The following is an 18,228-nucleotide window of genomic DNA, read 5'->3' as shown; positions in this document are numbered from 1 at the left end:
TGTAGAAATGTATTGTCTTATGAAGCTACAAATGTAGTTAAAAGAGTTACAACCGGCCGCGTAGCTTAGTGGATAGAGCACCCGAACGTAGACTCTGAAGACGCAGGTTCAAATCCAGTCGCGGCCTGCCAAGATCGCTTTATACTTTTGTTGAAATTCCATACAAAAATAACAAAAAACATCGTATTTTAACATATTATTATAAATAATATTTATTGTTACAAATTTCCTCGCCATTATTCCAAAAGTCATTGCTTCCTACCTAATTTCAGACCTACCTTAGGATATCCTATAGAGTGTTGAAAAAGATCTAGATGTTTTGCGGCATAAAAGGAATATCTTTTGTTTATTTGTGATTAACCTGCCTCCTGCCTTCATATGATCATGGCTCGGAAGATATGCCACAGACAGATAGACCCGTCAAAGTCGTAAATTAAATATGAAGTCCCCAGAATAACTACTATGGGGACAGAACACTTAGTAAAAGGATACCTTGCTCAGTTAACAGCCTTCCCACCAATATAAGAAATACTCGTATTAATAGTAAAAAAGTTTTTTGTAAAACTTTAAAGACTCGCATTTTGGCAAGCATGTGGGTAACGAAAGTTTGTCAAAAGGTGTCTTATAAAATTATACATATATTGTTAGTTTTAAGAAAGAATAAGTTTAAATTTGAAAATTGAAAATAATTTGGAAATGATTTCATTTGTCTCATAATTTACAAACAGTTGTTTGAAGTCCTAGAACTCACACTAGGAATACCTGTTGACGACCTCCGTGGTCGAATGGCGTACGCACCGGTTTCAAGGTGTCGCTATCTCTGAGGTCCCGGGTTCGATCCCCGGTCGGGTCAATGTAAAAATTCACATTTCTACATTGTCTCGGGTCTGGATGTTTGTGGTACCTTCGTTGTATCTGAATTCCATAACACAAGTGCTTTAGCAACTTACTTTGGGTTCAGAACAATGTATGTGATGTTGTCCGCATTTATTTATTATTTATTACCTGTGTCGTGAGATCTAGGTTCATTCGTTCCGCTTACACATTGTTATTCTGAAGTTAACTTAAGTTAGGTTAATTAAGTCAATGTCAAACAAATTAATTAGTTTGAGTCATGCCCACAGACAAACTGTTCAAAACAGTTTTGGTGAATGTCAGTGAGGTTTGATGTAAAAGTAAATAAGTATTATAATTTAAACAGTATATGAATAATTATAAACCCCTCTTTTTGCGTCAACCATAAAGAAGTGTAACATACCAATACATTTCAAGTGTACATGTGACTATTTTCATATAAATTCATCTAAAACAAATATTAATCCAGATTCCATAAAATGAAATTAATTTATTCTCTAAGTAATTGAAAAAGCTTAGTCGGAGCAATTAGTCGACGTAACGAACTTAATCCTGTCCACCGCTAGTCAGAGGGGTGGAAATGAAAATATCAGATAGGGATGAAATGAAATGAAATAATTTACTCTGCTCAGAGGATAGACGTAACAATTTTAATTTTACATGTTATTTTTTTAAGCTACCTAGAGTTGATATTTTCTAACTGGCTACACTAAGAATAATGTTGAAACGAACTCAGGAATATACATATTTGTTTTCCTTTATCTACACTATAAAGAGGAAAACTTTGTTTGTTTGATTGTAATGAATAGGCTCATAAACTACTGGACCGATTTTGAAAATTCTTTCTCCATTCGAAAGCTACATTATCCACGAGTAACATAGGCTATATTTAATTTTGAACAAACATAGGGTTCCGTAAGATATTAGGGTTTTTCGGACACAAGGTGTAAAAAATAAACTAAAAAAGTTACTTATTTTGCGTACCCTGCCTAAACTATTAAAGATAGAACCATAAAATATTCTAAGTAATTGTAGATCTTATAAATATCTACAAAAAGTCCGCAACACACTATACCTATTTATGTCGAGTGAGACACAATAACCATTTTTTTATTGAAAAAATCTTGTTTTTTTTGGACTACATTTAAAGCGTTTATTTTACTCATGCTATTAATCCTTATCAAAATAAATTATTTCCTCACTAAGTACAGTTAATGTAGATAATATTTGGTCGTTGAATGATTAAAATTGGACGTTTAGATCTGAAGTTATAGCGAAATTAAAATATTACGATTTCTGCTGCACGGCCCGTTGCGAAGTATTTTCAGCCGCCCATTTTGTTTGCTGACCGTGTCTTTCCTGGGTAGGCTTTTTGCAGCGGTAACCGACATTCACGCGGGCGGAGCCGCGGGCGACCGCTAGTGAGTAAATAAATGTAGATGTAGCGGCATTTAAAAGAAAGAACAAGATTAATCTGAGTAAGCATTTTCCATTAAGCGGCACGAAGGCCCCCTGAAAACTTCTGTTTTGAAATGAGTATGAAAAGACGATTGATTAACGGTTCACCTTAATTCTGTATCTCACAATCCGTTTTACAAATTTTACATTTTTCAATATGGTCTTGTAATGCAAAAATATGACGATCAATAAAATAAATTGCAAATTTTCCTTTGCAATAAACACCTTTGGAAAATTCTTTGAAGTTTCCCCTAATAAGTATTTTACAGCTTCATTTCCGCTCAGTTACCCTCAGTTTTCTGCTAGTCACGTTGAAAGTCACATTTTCGTACTTCAATGAGATCACGTGGCTTTTACTCAGAGGAAAATTTATTGAAGTGAAACTTCTTTCTCGACGTTTGGAGAAAAATATTTCGTCACGCGTCACTTTTTCTGTAATTTTACTAATCTACTAAAAAGTTGGCTAGCTCATGGCTAAGCTATAACCGCATAAGTGAATCGAACACAGGTTAAGCTATGCTTGACGCGGTTGGTCCGTAGATCGATGACCATCTTTGTCATATCGAGTTCCTCCGTGTTTAGGCAGGCACGTTTAATTGTGCGTCCCGGTTGATATTCCTACATCTTTGACAGCCGACTAGCCTAACCAAGGGGTATCGTGTTGCCCAGGTAACTGGGTTAAGGAGGTCAGATAGGCAGTCGCTCCTTGTAAAACACTGGCACTTAGCTGAAACCTGCTAGACTGGAAGCCGACCCCAACATAGTTGGGAAAAGGCTAGGATGCTAATGATACTAAAAAGTATGAATATGAGCAGAGCCCGTGTCTATTAAAATAGTATATTTAAAATCAATAAATCTCAGTTGTAAGATAAAAAATGAAATAATATTATTTGTATTCATGTGTATGTAATAAAAAAAAAAGCTTTTTGTTAATCTTTATCGAATGTAACTTTATTTGACTAATTTCTGTATAATTGCATAATTATATTAAATAAGGTCATAAAAAACCCAGGTTTCCAGGTGTATTTTTCAGCCAGTTGAGAATCCCGTTACGATATATCGGTGACGTATTGACAAACGCGGCCATTTGCATATTTATTGCATCACTGGACATTGCACGCGGCACAGGCGCGCTTCCAATATTTGCTAAGGGTTGTCATTTTGTGTTGAATACCCAGTGAAGCGTATTATACGTACTTAAAGTTTGTGGCTTAGGTAGAAGGCTATATAATTTATTTTATTAAGTGCCAAACAGGTGTGTGAAATTGTTTAGGTCAATTAAAATTTTCTTTATTTTTTTTTGGAATGGTAACCCAGTCTTTGTTCACGATTAAAATACGGAGTTTCTCAATTTATTTTGTTAAGTTTATAACCTCAGAATTTCGGACTAAAGTTGCTTCTTTTTTTATTTTACACTAGCTTTTGCCCGCGACTTCGTTCGCGTGGACTTCAGGTTCGTCCCGTCTAGTCTCGCAATGTAAGCGCAAAAAATGTGTTTTTACGACCTCACATTAGAAACCTCAAAAATTGTAGCCTATGTGTTATTCTCATTTATAAGCTATATTGTGGTAAAGTTTCATTCAAATCCATTCAGTAGTTTTTACGTGAAAGAGTCACAAACATCCATACATCCATACTTACAAACTTTCGCCTTTATAATAGTAGTAGGATAAAAAAGGTGTCATTTTGTCGCATAAAAACATCACCAAGTTTAGCTGAGCACTTTTATATCACGGTGTTATTGAAATATCCTTGTCTTTTTTTTAATTTCTGCTCGTTCTTTTATATTATCTTTTAACTCTAACCTACTCATTAGAAAAATATAAAATATTAATTCACATTTACTATTTTTTAAAACAACTGCCGCTTACTTCTCTGCAATTTTCTATATTGCCAGTTATTGATCGCAAATCCTAAGTTTTGCAGAAATGGAGCGAACCATGATAAAAAACGCAGATTAATAGATCAAATACGTTTCGTCAAAGATTATGAAAAAAACAGAGGGTCATAACATTCGTAACTTGTAACCTTTTGTACCTACTAGAGATAGCGAAGCATCGCTGATTATGTAAATGGTTTTTAAACTTTATGCATTTCTTCATCACAAATACAAATTAGATCCTGATTTTTGTTGTAGTAGTGTTAGTTTTTGGATTCTTTGCGGAAAGAAAAAGCACCAAATTATTGTGGCAGCGCTGTGTGGCTGTCGGTCTTTTGGAATTGTGATAGCTAAAAAGCTGAAAACACAAGTAGTATAATTTTGTTGTCACTCAAACATCAAAATACTAAAAATAACATTTTTAGATGTTAATAAAATTGTTAACCTATGAAATCTATTAGTTTCCTAACGGATTTGCATTATTTTAACTTAATTGTCACACCCCTCAGCATCACTAGTCCAACTCGCATATGTCCGGTTTCTTTTAATTGAGTCAAAGAAATACCATAGAAATCTTAATATTACCTTATTAGGTATTTAGATTTAAACGATCTCAACCCATTAGTGTTATTTCTAAAAAACTTCTATTTCTATGCACAGAAAATTCAAAATACACCTTGTTTACACCAAAACATAGCACGTAAACACAGCCTAATTGGTACGATCATTCAAAAACAAAAGCACAAAGCTTCCTTACCAAAATACCTCCGCAATATTCAGGAACAAACATTTCCCTGGTATGTACGTGCGTCGTCTGTCAGTCGAAATATCTACTCGAGAGACATACAGACAGATTTCTAAAACGGACATTGGTACACTGAATTGGCTTTATTCGGAGTTCCGAGCTAGAATGTTAGACGAAAGTATGGATGATAAGAGTATTAGGAAGTGGTGTCTTGTGTACGCGCGTGTCACTGTTAGGAGATCATGATCAACATTGGTATTAATTTTTTTGAAGCAAAAGAAATATTAAAATTTGTTGGTTTTTGGCTAACTATGAAAATAGGCAATTCGCTTGAATGTCAAAAAATCAATGAATTGATGACCGTAAGAACCGTTGCTTAATCTCGTTAACTTTATTGTGAAACTGTGTAAATGGTAACTGTCCAGACTGGTACACAGATTTAAACCTGTATTAAGACATGGGATGGTTTTTATCCCGATTTTATGTTACCGTACCGGGCATGCGGACAAAAGCTTGTTTTAAACAATGTCAGTAAAGATCTTATAACCAAACCCAATGATTTTCTTTTCGACATCGTTTCACGTGTCAAACCGAAAACCTATCATCATCTTTAATATGTTTAGCGCCACTAGTTCCAGTACTACATCAAAGCAAGCACTTCCCCCTATTCTCTAATCACCCGTACACATATCCCCGGAGGACAACCGGTGAGCAAGCAAACGGAATGAACGGAGTGTCGCTGAAATGTTAGTGGACTGAGAATTTCTCTGACATAACTGGTGTTGACATAACAGCTTCAGATGCAGAGTAAAGTTATTGAAGTGAAAACTTCTTTAGCGGCATTTTATACTTTTTATAACGAGTAAAAACTGTTAAACAGGCGTCTGGACACGTGACCTGATCGAAAATTTGTAAGATGAAAACTAATTTAGAACAATACAGCATCGATAGCGCAATAAATAAGTATTGTATTCTACCACAGAAACAAAAATAATTTAATAGTGATAATTAACCATTCCAGAATATCAAAGATGCACTACGTTAATAGTCAAAGAGCTTTTTTTTTACTTACAATTTGTACCAACTGGTGTCAGATTTCAAGCCAACAGTAGATATCCGACGTCGCTTCAACCACCTTTGACAGGGGATAAAATCGATAGACGGCAAAAACTTTCTAGTCCGTATTTTTAATAGTGTCTAAGAACATTCGTAAATAATTAAATTACAGAAAATAAACAGAGGCAAGCAAAGGGCCATGCAAAGGCCTGCCTTTGGAGGTTTTTAAAATCTCCGTAACACATGACAATTTTCTTTAAATTGTTATTCAAACAACATATTTTATTTCAAACTAATTCATCATCGGCCTAGCCTTTTCCCAACTATGTTGGGGTCGGCTACCAGTCCAACCGGTTTTAGCTAAGTACCAGTGTTTTACAAGGAGCGACTGCCTATCTGACCTCCTCAACCAAGTTACCTGGGCAACACGATACCCCTTGGTTAGACTGGCTGTCAGACTTTTTCAAGCTTCTGACTACCTGTAACGCCTGTCAAAGATGTAGGAATAACAGCCGGGACCCACAATTTAACGTGCCTTCCGAAACACGGAGGAACTCGTTATGACAAAGATGGTCACCCATCTACAGACCAACCGCGTCAAGCATAGCTTAACCTGTGATCGTATCACTTATGCGGTTATAGCTTAGCCACGAGCTCCTCAATAATTTCAAAATAATGTCATAAAAATTTACCACCCTGTATATTAAGAAAAATCGTACCTTTGCAAGCAAAAAAAATAATAATTGTGTATTTTAAATTTTTTAATGTCTGCTTCTTTTAATATCTCAAACTTACATTATTCCTAACGAGACCTACACAAGTTTTAAATATGATTAAAGCTAAAAGTAATATTCTCACGGAGCTTTCATATCATAAACTGAAAGACCTCGAGATCGTTTCAGACTTATATTAAATTCTTCAACAAGATCTTGCGAAGATATCTAGTAAAATGGAATTTATGAAAAATCACAGAAGGTGGAACTATTCGAATAGCGAAGCCTTAGATGTGGGTCGCGGTGGGCCGCCGATTAAAAGCACATCGATTTGAAGCAAGTCTAAGAGACTAAGACTAACAAACGACTAAGTGCAAGACTAGCAAAGTTCTATCAATTGATTGAGGAATATTATTATCCCACTAATATTATAAACGGCAAAGTTTATTTGTATGTTTGTTCCTCTTTCACGCAAAAACAATAGGGATGATGACTGGGTATAAAAAGAAAAAAATCTCATTAGTCCCTCAGTTAGATAATTGAAAAGTATGAGACACGTATTTTTTCCTTTTTCAGAGAAACTAGAATTGACAAAGATCAACTTTAAATTTTAGGAGGGGGCTTGTGACGTAACGATAGAGTAAAATTTATACTCAATCGTGACGTCACGCGTTAGTTTCATACACTGTAATTTGGTCAATTTATGTTTGTGGGACAACTTAGAAAATAGGTATCCATTATTATACAAAAAACTACAAGACGGACACAGCAAAAAAAATTGTCATCATCCCTATTAATGGATTAAGACGAAACTTGGTACGCAGGTACATACTCAGTTTTTATCCCGATTTTATGTTCTCGTCGAATCATTTTCGATTATTTGCTGGCGGACTGAATAATACAGGAATAAAAGTCTACTAAGGCCTAAATTCGTAAGGTGTGACGTTTAAGTAAGCGCGGCTGTTAGAAACGCTTTTCAGACAGGAAAATTTTCTGACCTGGTGTCAGTTAGTCAGAAGTATCTTGTCAGTTATAACAACATCACAGCGTACGAAATCTTAGCCTATTACCAAATAGTTCTATGTACTATCGCGGCCCAGCACTTAAAGACCAAAGGAAGAAAATTAAAACGTGGGTGGGTTTACGTCCGTTAGTCTGACTTTTCCTTGTGCTCAACCCAAAGCGAGAGGAAAAAATTGATGATGACGAATCCGAAAAAAAAAAGCAAAAAATAACATTTTATAGTAGTCAAAATAATGAAAAACAAAACACTTATGAGAACGCTCTTAACACAGAGTATTAAGAAAAATAATTGCGTATACAAAGATATTGCTTGAAGGAGCTTTCCCCTCTCGATAAAATATATTTTAATCGTATTAAATGTATTGATTTTTAACGATTCGTATGAAATCAAGGTTGATGCGTTATTATGTACTTATGTTCTACAGATTCAACGAGCTTAGAGTGGTTTGTTTGTATTTGATGTTTCTTATTGCCTTGGATTTGTCTGCGGGGAGGCCGGTTACTATGTTAAGACGAAGCCTTGTAGGCTAGTCTGGGCGAACACTTAAATTACAATGTTTATCACATTAGTTAGGATGCACTTTGGTACTTGATAACAGGCTTGATTTTTCCATATAATAATTGAGTGTAAAATAAGGAAAATAACGACTCTTCGAAACCAAAACAAATTGAATACTTATAGCCTCGAAAAAAAAAGATTTAAAATCATAACAGTTTTTGGCTTAAATTTTATTTTGGAGAGACCGAAAATGTGTCTAAATTCTTCTAATATATAAAATTCTCGTATCACAATGTTAGTTACCGTACTCCTCCGAAACGGCTAAACCGATTTTTACTATATTTTATATGCGTATTCAGTAGGTCTGAGAATCGACTACCATCTATTTTTCATACCCCTAAGTGTTAAAGATTGCTCACACTAAAAAAAATATTTTATTTTTTGGACAAAATTTTGTTTTATTTCTTTTATAATGTGGTATTACAGTAAAAAAAATATTTGGCAAAATAATGTTTGCTGGGTCAGCTAGTATTATATAAAATTTCATACTTTAATGTTTTTAGTGAAAATTATAAACCGAAATAATGCAAAATTTTAGTTTAAACCCAGACCAAGAAACTTTTATTCAAACTCTTCCAAGTTCTTTTTCAAGTCATGTTAAACCCGCATCCGACATCATAAATTGAGTTGAATTGAATTCACAATATTTGGCTACGGACAAAAGAACAGGCGAAACGAAATAAAGGCTTGTAAAATATGAGTTTTTCAACCAAAATATCGGCTGAATATCAAATGTTTTTGTAGCGAAGCAAAGTCCAGGTATTCGGTATTTTCGATGAAATTGAATACCTATCAATAACTATAGGATTAACGTTCTCATGCATGTATGTATGATATAAATATTCGAACCAAACATCATTGTTGCAGTATTCATATTTATTTATTCACACATTTCTGTGTTTCAGTTTAGGATTTTTGAGAGCATTTTTTCATATATTTACGGCAGTTAATGATACTAACAACTATACCACGTATGAAATAACTTTATTTGCCCTTTATTTGTTACCTAATCCCTACTAATATTATAAATGCGAAAGTAACTCTGTCTGTCTGTTACGGTAACAGAATATTATATCGGTAACAGAAAAATATAGTCAGTGAAAATTTCAACTGTAGTTTTGTAAATGTACCTTTATAAATGTTAGCAGGTCAGGCAGAGTAACAGCGGTGAACTGGATGCAGCTAAGTACCAGTGTTTTACAAGCAGCGACTGCCTATCTGACCTCCTCAACCCAGTTACCTGGGCAGTTCAATACCCCATAGTTAGACGGGTTGTCAGACTTTCAAGCTTCTGACTACCCGTAACGACTGTCAAAGATGTATGTGTAACAGCCGGGTACACCAATTCAATCTGCCTTCCGAAATACGGAGGAACTCGTAATGAAAATTGTCACCCATCTACGTACCGACCGCGTTAAGCATAGCTTAACCTGTGATCGATCTACTGATGCAGTTATAGCTTAGCCACGAGCTCCTCTGTATTATTATGACATCATCGTTTTTAAAAGAGTTCTAGGTAACAATGTATAGTTTCGACAGGGTAGCGAGCTTGTGCCAATTAAAATGTGAATCCTATATTTCGCTGAAAACTCGAATTGGGTCAGGGGTGCCACGGAACATGAAATATTAAAAGGAAGGTTTTTGGGTTTATATAAAAAAAGAGATACCGACACTTTTCTGCATTTAATAAAATCTAGGAATACTTTTTTTCAGGTTCTCGGTCTCGTTAAAACGGAATTACTAAGCACCTCTACACCGCTGTCTATCCGTCTGCCACCGTTGTGTTTTTCATGAACACTGAAATGGGACAATAAGTATTGGTCGAGGACATAAATTCGTGACCTTACCGTATTGATTTTCTTTTTTTTTGTACTGATACCTCGGCATAGCGAGTTCAACTCACACACATCACCAGTTTTCCTTATGGTTTTAGCGTAAAACTGAGGAACGAGGCATTTTTCGTTAACTAAGCTTTCTTTCCAGACCTCAAAGATTGAAGAGAATCACACAGCAACAGTCGTGACACTACATCAGTATAGGCACTTCCCTCCCCTCGTCTACGTTTCAGTCGCACTAATTTAAAGTTTACAACGTATTGCAATCAAGAGGTCAATTTCCAACTATTGTTTTGTAGTGGCACTTCAAAATATAACCAGTTCGGAAACTGCGATTCTGAATGTTCGTTTTCTAGTAAATATTATAGTTCTTGAAAATTAACAGAAGCAGACTTGTATGTTTGAAGTATCGACTTCGTGCAAGGATCATCATCAGCCTATCCTTTTCCCAACTATGTTGGGGACGGCTACCAGTCTAATCGGTTTCAGCTAAGTACCAGTGTTTTATAAGGAGCGACTGCCTATCTCACCTCCTCAACCCAGTTACCTGGGCAACACGATACTCCTTGGTTACGGTTGTCAGACTTTTCAAGCTTCTGAACGAACTGTAACGACTGTCAAAGGTGTAGGAACGCCATCCGAAACACGGAGGAACTCTTAATGACAAAGATGGTCACCCATCTTCGGACCAACAGCGTCAAGCGTAGATTAACCTGTGATAGATTCACTCTCGGCAACGTCAATGATTTCATAGATTATTCGTTTTGATTTGATTACATCGCGCTATGGTTATAGACATAATAGAGAATGGACTGAGCATAGTGAGCATCCCATACTCAGGTATGAAATAAATGCGGATGGCGAAGTTACGATCGACTGTCGCTCTATCTTCGTAAGGCCCAACGACCTAATTTAATGACAAGAAAATAACGACAATGCGGCCCAAGATACTTTTAAAATCATTTAATTACCGCCCAGCGACCTAAAATTATGACATGATATTTAAATTTAGTTTTCGGCTTAAATAATTTTAAACTGCCATTTAAAATTTTAATTATTGATTAATGCTATTATTTAGAAAATAATAATTAAATTAAAATATTTTTTGCATGTTTTAGTTAGTTTTAGGCATAAGAAATGCCCCTTAAAATAGTTTAGACGAAAGCATTACATTTGAACACTTTCTCACTAAATCTAAGGTCTACTTGCACCTTCGCAACTTGCACCTTTTTTTAGTACATTGGGCCATAATATATATCGACCTAAGTTTAGGTTGGGCCTTACGACACTATAGTTACTATTGAATTTCATGGCGCTTGTACGAACCCTCACGTGCCCGCCATTCTTCATTACAAATTGTACTCTATGTCTAGGGAGCTACGGCGTGGAATTGAGGGAGCGATGCGCGGCGACGATCAACAGAGGGTAAATTTGAAATATTGTTTCACCGGCCGCGTAGCTCAGAGGTCAGAGCAACCGATCCTAGTATCGGCGGTCGCAGGTTCGAATCCTGTCGTGGCCAGAAGATCAGAAACATAAAACACCCTATTGCTATTTTTAATATCATTTTGATTCGTTCTTTTCATAAAGTGGTCCTTAATTCTACTTTTTTATAGTTGAAACCTAATGACGTGTAAAGTGTTAGTGAAATAAAATTATATCTTTATATATAATTTCACGTTTAACCAACTACAATTCGAAGAATACCGGGTCTATTCGGGAATCACTACATGTTGTAAAACAGAACCGCTTTTTCTGTCCCTAAAACAAAACTTCTTTGCGATGCTGTTTTTGTTGATACGGTACAAATCCTTATCAAAATAAATACGACAAGTATTCAATTTTTAAAATTTTTCGACCCACCCCAGCTTCGCACGGGAGCAATGCTAATATACGCCACAGAATTTCTTTAACGTTCTTTATTTTGATAAGGATTCATACCATCGTCGTTGTATCGTAATGCAAAAACTTTGAGAAAAACGTTTGAAATTTGAAAAATTTAATACTTGTCGTATTTATTTTGATTTTAATAAGGATAACCATCTCAACAAAAACATCTTCGCAAAGAAGTTTTGTTTTAGAATAAAATTATTAGCCAAAAAATGGTTATGGTGAGTAAACCTTAAAAGATAGACATATGCTGTCTGAGACGTTTTTGTACATCTTTTTATGGTGTACAATATTCTAGAACATTATTTTGAAGTAGCCATCGATTGCAATGAAAGCGTAAAAAAACAATAAATACATTTGAAATCGCTAAAATTTACTATGTTTCTGTACGAAAATATGCATAGATTATACTTAAAAACCTTCCTCATAAATCACTTTATCTATTAAAAAAACCGCATCAAAATCCGTCGAGTTGTTTCAAATATTTAAGTAGTTAAGGGGAAATAGGGACAGAAAAAGCGGTTCTGTTTTATAATATGTAGTTGTTAGTATAAATGAATTTCAGGACTGACTATTGAACTTGGCACACTTTTAGATCTCACTTCTTTTGTCGTTGAAGTCAACAACTATGACATATAAGTATTATAGTACTAAACTTGGCTCTCTTTTCACATGTATTTGGTTGATGAGGTCTAATACTACATCAGTAAAGGCACTTCCCTCCCCTCGTCTACGTTTCAGTCGCACTAATTTAAAGTTTACACCGTGTTGCAATCATGAGTTCGATTTCCGACTATTGTTTTGTAGCGGCACTTCAAAATATAACTAGTTTGCAAACTAAGATTCTGAATATTCGTTGTCTAGTAGACCTATGATAGTACAAGAAAATTAAAAAAAAAGTGATGAAATGCAAGCATCATCATCGGCCTAGCCTTTTCCCAACTATTTTGGGGTCCGCTTCCAGTCTATCTTGATTCATCTAAGTACCAGTGTTTTACAAGGAGCGACTGCCTATCTCACCTCCTCAACCCAGTTACCTAGGCAACACTGTGCCATTTGGTTAGACTGGTTGACAGACTTTTCAAGCTTCTGACTACCTGTAAAGACTGTCAAAAATGTATGAACAACCCACAATTTAACGTGCCTTCCGAAACACGGAGGAACTCGTTAGGATAAAGAATATAAAGATGGTCACCCATCTACGGACCAACCGCGTCAAGCGTAGCTTAATCTATGATCGGTTCACTTATGCGGTTATAGCTTAGCCACGAGCTCCTCGTCGACTCTGTGCAAGGATATAAATATAGATTTTTTTTTCTCGCCAACGTCATTAATTTTATAGATTTTTTGTTTTGATTTGATTACATCACGCTATGGTTATAGGGAGAATAGAGAATGGACTGAGCATAGTAAGCATCCCCTACTCAGGTATGAATTAAATACGGACGGCGAAGTTACGATCGACTGTCGCTCTATAGTTTACTATTTGATTCCATGGTACTTGTACGAACCCTCACGTGCCCACCATTCTTCATTACAAATTGTACTCTATGTCTAGGGAGCTACGGCGCGAAATTGAGGGAGCGATGCGCGGCGACGATCAACACAGGGTAAATTTGAAATATTGTTTACCGGCCGCGTAGCTCAGAGGTCAGAGCAACCGATCCCAGCATCGGCGGTCGCAGGTTCGAATCCTGTCGTGGCCACCAATGCAGAAAGTTCCTTTTTGTTACTTTTCATATTATTTTTATTCGTTCTTTTTAATAAAATTGACCTCAATACTACTTTTTTGTAGTTCAAACCTAATGATGTGTAGAGTTAAATTTTTGTGAAATAAAATTATATCTTTGTACATAAAGTCCATAGTTTAGTTACCAGGACAAAATTAATTAAAATCATTGTTTTTCATTTACAATGATTTTAGTGAGTACTGAGACACAGCTTATTTCGGACCAAAGTGGAATAAATTTCATTCTCGGAGCAAATTACTTCTTATTAAAGACTAACTTAGTTTCACGTTTAACCGAATACTATTCGAAGAATAACGGGTCTATTCGGGTTTTAAATTAATAATTGACATTGTTGCCATTGACATCACAGTTTCCACGCTATTTACTAACACGACGAATGAGAGTTGACATACGTTTTGCTTCTGCACTCTCGCGTTACGTTTTTTTTGTCGGCTCACTAAGCCAAACACACAGAGCGCGACGGGCCGCGAGTTCGATCCCCGCGTAGGACAAGCATTTTTGTGATCCACGAATGCTTATCCTGAGTCTGGGTGTATTTGTGCGTGTAATCGGAATGTTTGGAAAGCCCCTCGCGTCACAAGGACTAAGTTCCTTAGAAAATAAGACATAAATTTTATTTATCTTCAAAAAGCTATATTGAAAACACAATAACCTACCTCAAATCCAGATGAACCACATAGCAGGTGTATAAATTATCATCAGTTTGGGACATTGCTTGTTAAAACATTTATAGCCGTATTAGAAGATGTCTTTCAGACGTTGGCAGCAGGGCAGGCAGATGCAGGAGGGTAGGATATTGTCCAACCTTCGATTTGCCGACAATGTTGTCCTGTTCTCTTCTTCAGCCAGCGAGTTAAATAAAATGCTTGAAGATCGTGTGCAAGGCGAGTCTCGAAGTTGGACTTTGAATGGACATGTCAAAGACCAAAGTGATGGCAAACAGCATTCAAAATAAAATATGGTTAGATCAAAATCTCTACCTAGATCAAATAGTTTCCTTCCAGGAATAAAATTCTAGATTATAATTCTAGGTAAAAATCTATTGTATAAGTATTTTCAATAATGAACAATTGCTTAAAGAAACTACAATGTGGTGTATCACAATATAGTTTCATTATACCTACTGGCTTTACATAAACTACACACGGACGTAATACAAAATTATCGTGATCATCACATTGACATTTGTCCTGGGTGGGAATCGAACTCACTACCTCTGTAACAGCAGTCAGGGTAACTAACCACTAGATCAACAGGTCAATCAATCAAAAATACGCAGAATTATTTCATTACATACTGTACTAACTCTGTTTAATAATACAAAAGACCTTTTAATATTCAATAAAGACCGGTTTTCAATAAAACGGCTTCATTATTTATAACATGGGGTTAGTCTGGAGTAGAACACAACCTCAGAAAGTATTACTGCCGTTGCGAGAACGAGACAGCAATATTCATTGCGTAGAGCGACGTCCCTTTCTCTCTTGGTGGTACCTGGGGGATGGTAGCCACATAGGGGATCGTGTTTAGAGTCATCGAATATAGACGACTTCAAGGTTTAACCTCCATTCTAAGTTAAGCGTGATGAGGTAACAAACATACAAACACACTCACAAACTTTTGCATTTATAATGTTTGTGTGATGTGTGTCTTGAGATTCAGCTATCCATGTTGTTATTTTTCTTTGATTAGATGAAAAGAACTAATCTTGTTTCAGAAAATATACCTATTAATCCCTACCAATATTATAAATGCGAAAGTAACTCTGTCTGTCTGTTACGCTTTCACGTCTAAACCACTGAACCGTTTTTAATGAAATTTGGTACAGAGATAGAGTTGACCTTGAGAAAGAACATAGGTTAGTTTTTATCCCGGACTTTTGAAGAGTTCTCTTGGAAACGCGATATAACCGACATCGACGCCGGCAAAAAGCTAGTAACTTATAATACAATTAACAAATAACATACCATCATATTATTATCTTAAAGATATCATTTTTAATCCAAAAAGGATCTCTCTAGAGAAAGAAAACAGTTTTTGAATCAAAAATTATTTAATGTCATTCAGAGACAGAAGTCAGAAGGCCATTAAAAGTTTTATCACAAACAGATCAATTGAACTCAAAAAAAAATAAGATAGAAAAAATCACACATTTTAAAAGCGAACAGAAAAACTATTATCTTAAAAACGGGGCTCAAATCTGACCTCAACAGAGCCCTTTAAAAGCAGATCCAAACTAAAAAAAAATACTCAACACAGCATAACTCATATACAAATCAAAGAAATCTCCCGCCATCTCATCTGCAAAGTCCTCCAGATCTCAGCGTAGAGGAATCACAGAATAGACATCACGAACAGCCAAGACTCGTCCACAAGTGAGAATCTTATTAAAACTTAGCGCCCACTCACCACATCCTAGATGACAAAAACACCAACTTTCTGTGAAAATGCAAGCCGAAGTTATCTACAAAACCTTCGATTCAAATGAAAATCAACCCTATCTGAAAGTGTTAAGGGGTATTTTATAATGGAAGCGGAAGTTGTCTACAAAACCTTAAAATCAACCCTATTTCAAAGTGGTAAGGATTATTTTGTAATGGACATCGCCCAGATATTTATAAGTACTGAACTTTTCTGCAGTATCTGGTAAATAGGTTGGCGTGAGGGTGTTTTCGTTCCATTAGGTCTCGGTCTTATAAAGGACCCTTCAACGTGTAAAGTTTTTAAATGGATTAAGTGGTTAAATAATTTATTTTTCAGCGTTTTATAGGTTGTCGTACTTTTTAATCCATTTGAGTCTGCTTCGTTTGCTTTTCAATACCTTTCGAGGAATTTTAATTAGATTAATCTTTTAGTCTAGTATGGTTTTTTTTTTAAACATTACTGTATTCAGCTTCTACTTGTAGCAAAACACTTTGTTATACATCCTACTAATATTAAAAATATGAATGTTTGTTTGGATGAATGTTTGTTACACACTAAAACCAGGTCAAAATTGGCTAGAAGTAGTAAAAATAGCTAGTAGTCTCGTTGGCCTCACGTATACATGTAGTTATGATTTTCATCCAGATTTTATGTTCCCGTTTGATCATTCAAACGAAAATACTATTTCTTTTAAGAGGGTACTTGACAAAAAAAAACTGTTGCCCTAACAGATAGATGTCAGAAAAATCGATCCGACGGACTACACAGATAACATTATTAAATTCGGTCAACATATCTATTATTTGACCTATAATTATGGCTACACAATCCCTTACAACGCGATCAATTTAAAATCATACCATCACAAACACAATACGTAGGGTAAAGTCCCCCATTCACGTCCATTCGAGATTTTGTATTAATATTCCACAATCAAGTCCTCAACAGACGTCTCCCCTCGCAATTACCGAGGCCAGTCCATAACAGTGGATACCTACCTGATACGTAGGGTCCAGTTGAACACGTGTTTCATTAATTATCCCGACCCCCGGTTTGTGTGGACTGACTGTATCAATGACGTCACGTCAAAGCCATTCAGCGTACTATAGACCTATGAATGTCTGGGACTATACCGGATCGTATTAATATTGATTCTGTATAGGAATAAACAAGGTTTTCTAAATAGGGTATTTTTCAAAAAAATCTCTCCAGTGAGATAAATTTCCAAAAATATTAGAAACGATTTTTTTCTTTTATCTCGTAAGTAAAAAATGAAGTGCGTAAAGTGATTTCTAATCTCGTGTGACGTCACTTACAAGTACGCGCTTTACAAGTACATACTTAAAAGCTTTTTGTCTGCCTGACTTTTTCATAAGGTGATAAAATGAAAAATATGAAAAACGTACATTAATTTAATTACTTAAATCCTCGAAAACCATACAAACAAAACTACGAAATTTTAACTTCACATTAATTAAAACTTCAACTAAAAGAAATTCCAATTCAGTGGAATTGGAAAACCGAAAAACGAAATCTCGCAAAACTATCTTTGAAACTAATATTGTTAGAGTGCTGTGAAAAATATTCGAGAGAACAAAGCTTGGGCAAAACCTATCAAAAATATGGGAGCAATCAATATGATTGGATTCTCTGTAGACCGAAAAACTAGATCGAAAATAAACACTAACCTAAATTCAAGAACTCATATTTTTGAGTCTACAATCCCCTATATCGCTATTTTTCGTTTTTTAAGAGAAGTCTTGCTCCAATTTCTGAATAGGTTTTAAATATGTTCTTAAGTAGGATTTAACTTAGAAAAATATATATAAAAGATTTCATCGATGCACTAAATCTGTATAAAGGCAAAATAAGGTTTTATCGAAGGCTTCTTCGAGGAAAATTGTTTCAATTTTTGCTAATTAGTTCCAGTTTTTCCTAGTCATGTTTTCTTTATTAATGTGGATTAATTAATTATTGATAACTTGAATGTAATCCTGTCTGACGTGACCAAGAAAATCATACGATGGATTTTCGCTCTAC

General features: G+C 35.4%; 1 non-coding gene across 1 annotated transcript; it reads left to right on the top strand.

Moving 5' to 3' along the window:
- Positions 1–13,646: 13,646 nt before the first annotated feature.
- Trnaw-cca lies at positions 13,647–13,719 on the top strand. The gene has a single exon. It is a non-coding gene; the product is annotated as a tRNA-Trp (tRNA).
- Positions 13,720–18,228: the final 4,509 nt, after the last annotated feature.

This window comes from Trichoplusia ni, assembly GCF_003590095.1.
Source record: "Trichoplusia ni isolate ovarian cell line Hi5 chromosome 20 unlocalized genomic scaffold, tn1 tig00002282_group19, whole genome shotgun sequence".
NCBI classification, from domain to species: domain Eukaryota; kingdom Metazoa; phylum Arthropoda; class Insecta; order Lepidoptera; family Noctuidae; genus Trichoplusia; species Trichoplusia ni.
The sequence above is the reverse complement of the archived record's forward strand: the minus strand, read 5'-3'. Positions and strand labels throughout refer to the sequence as shown.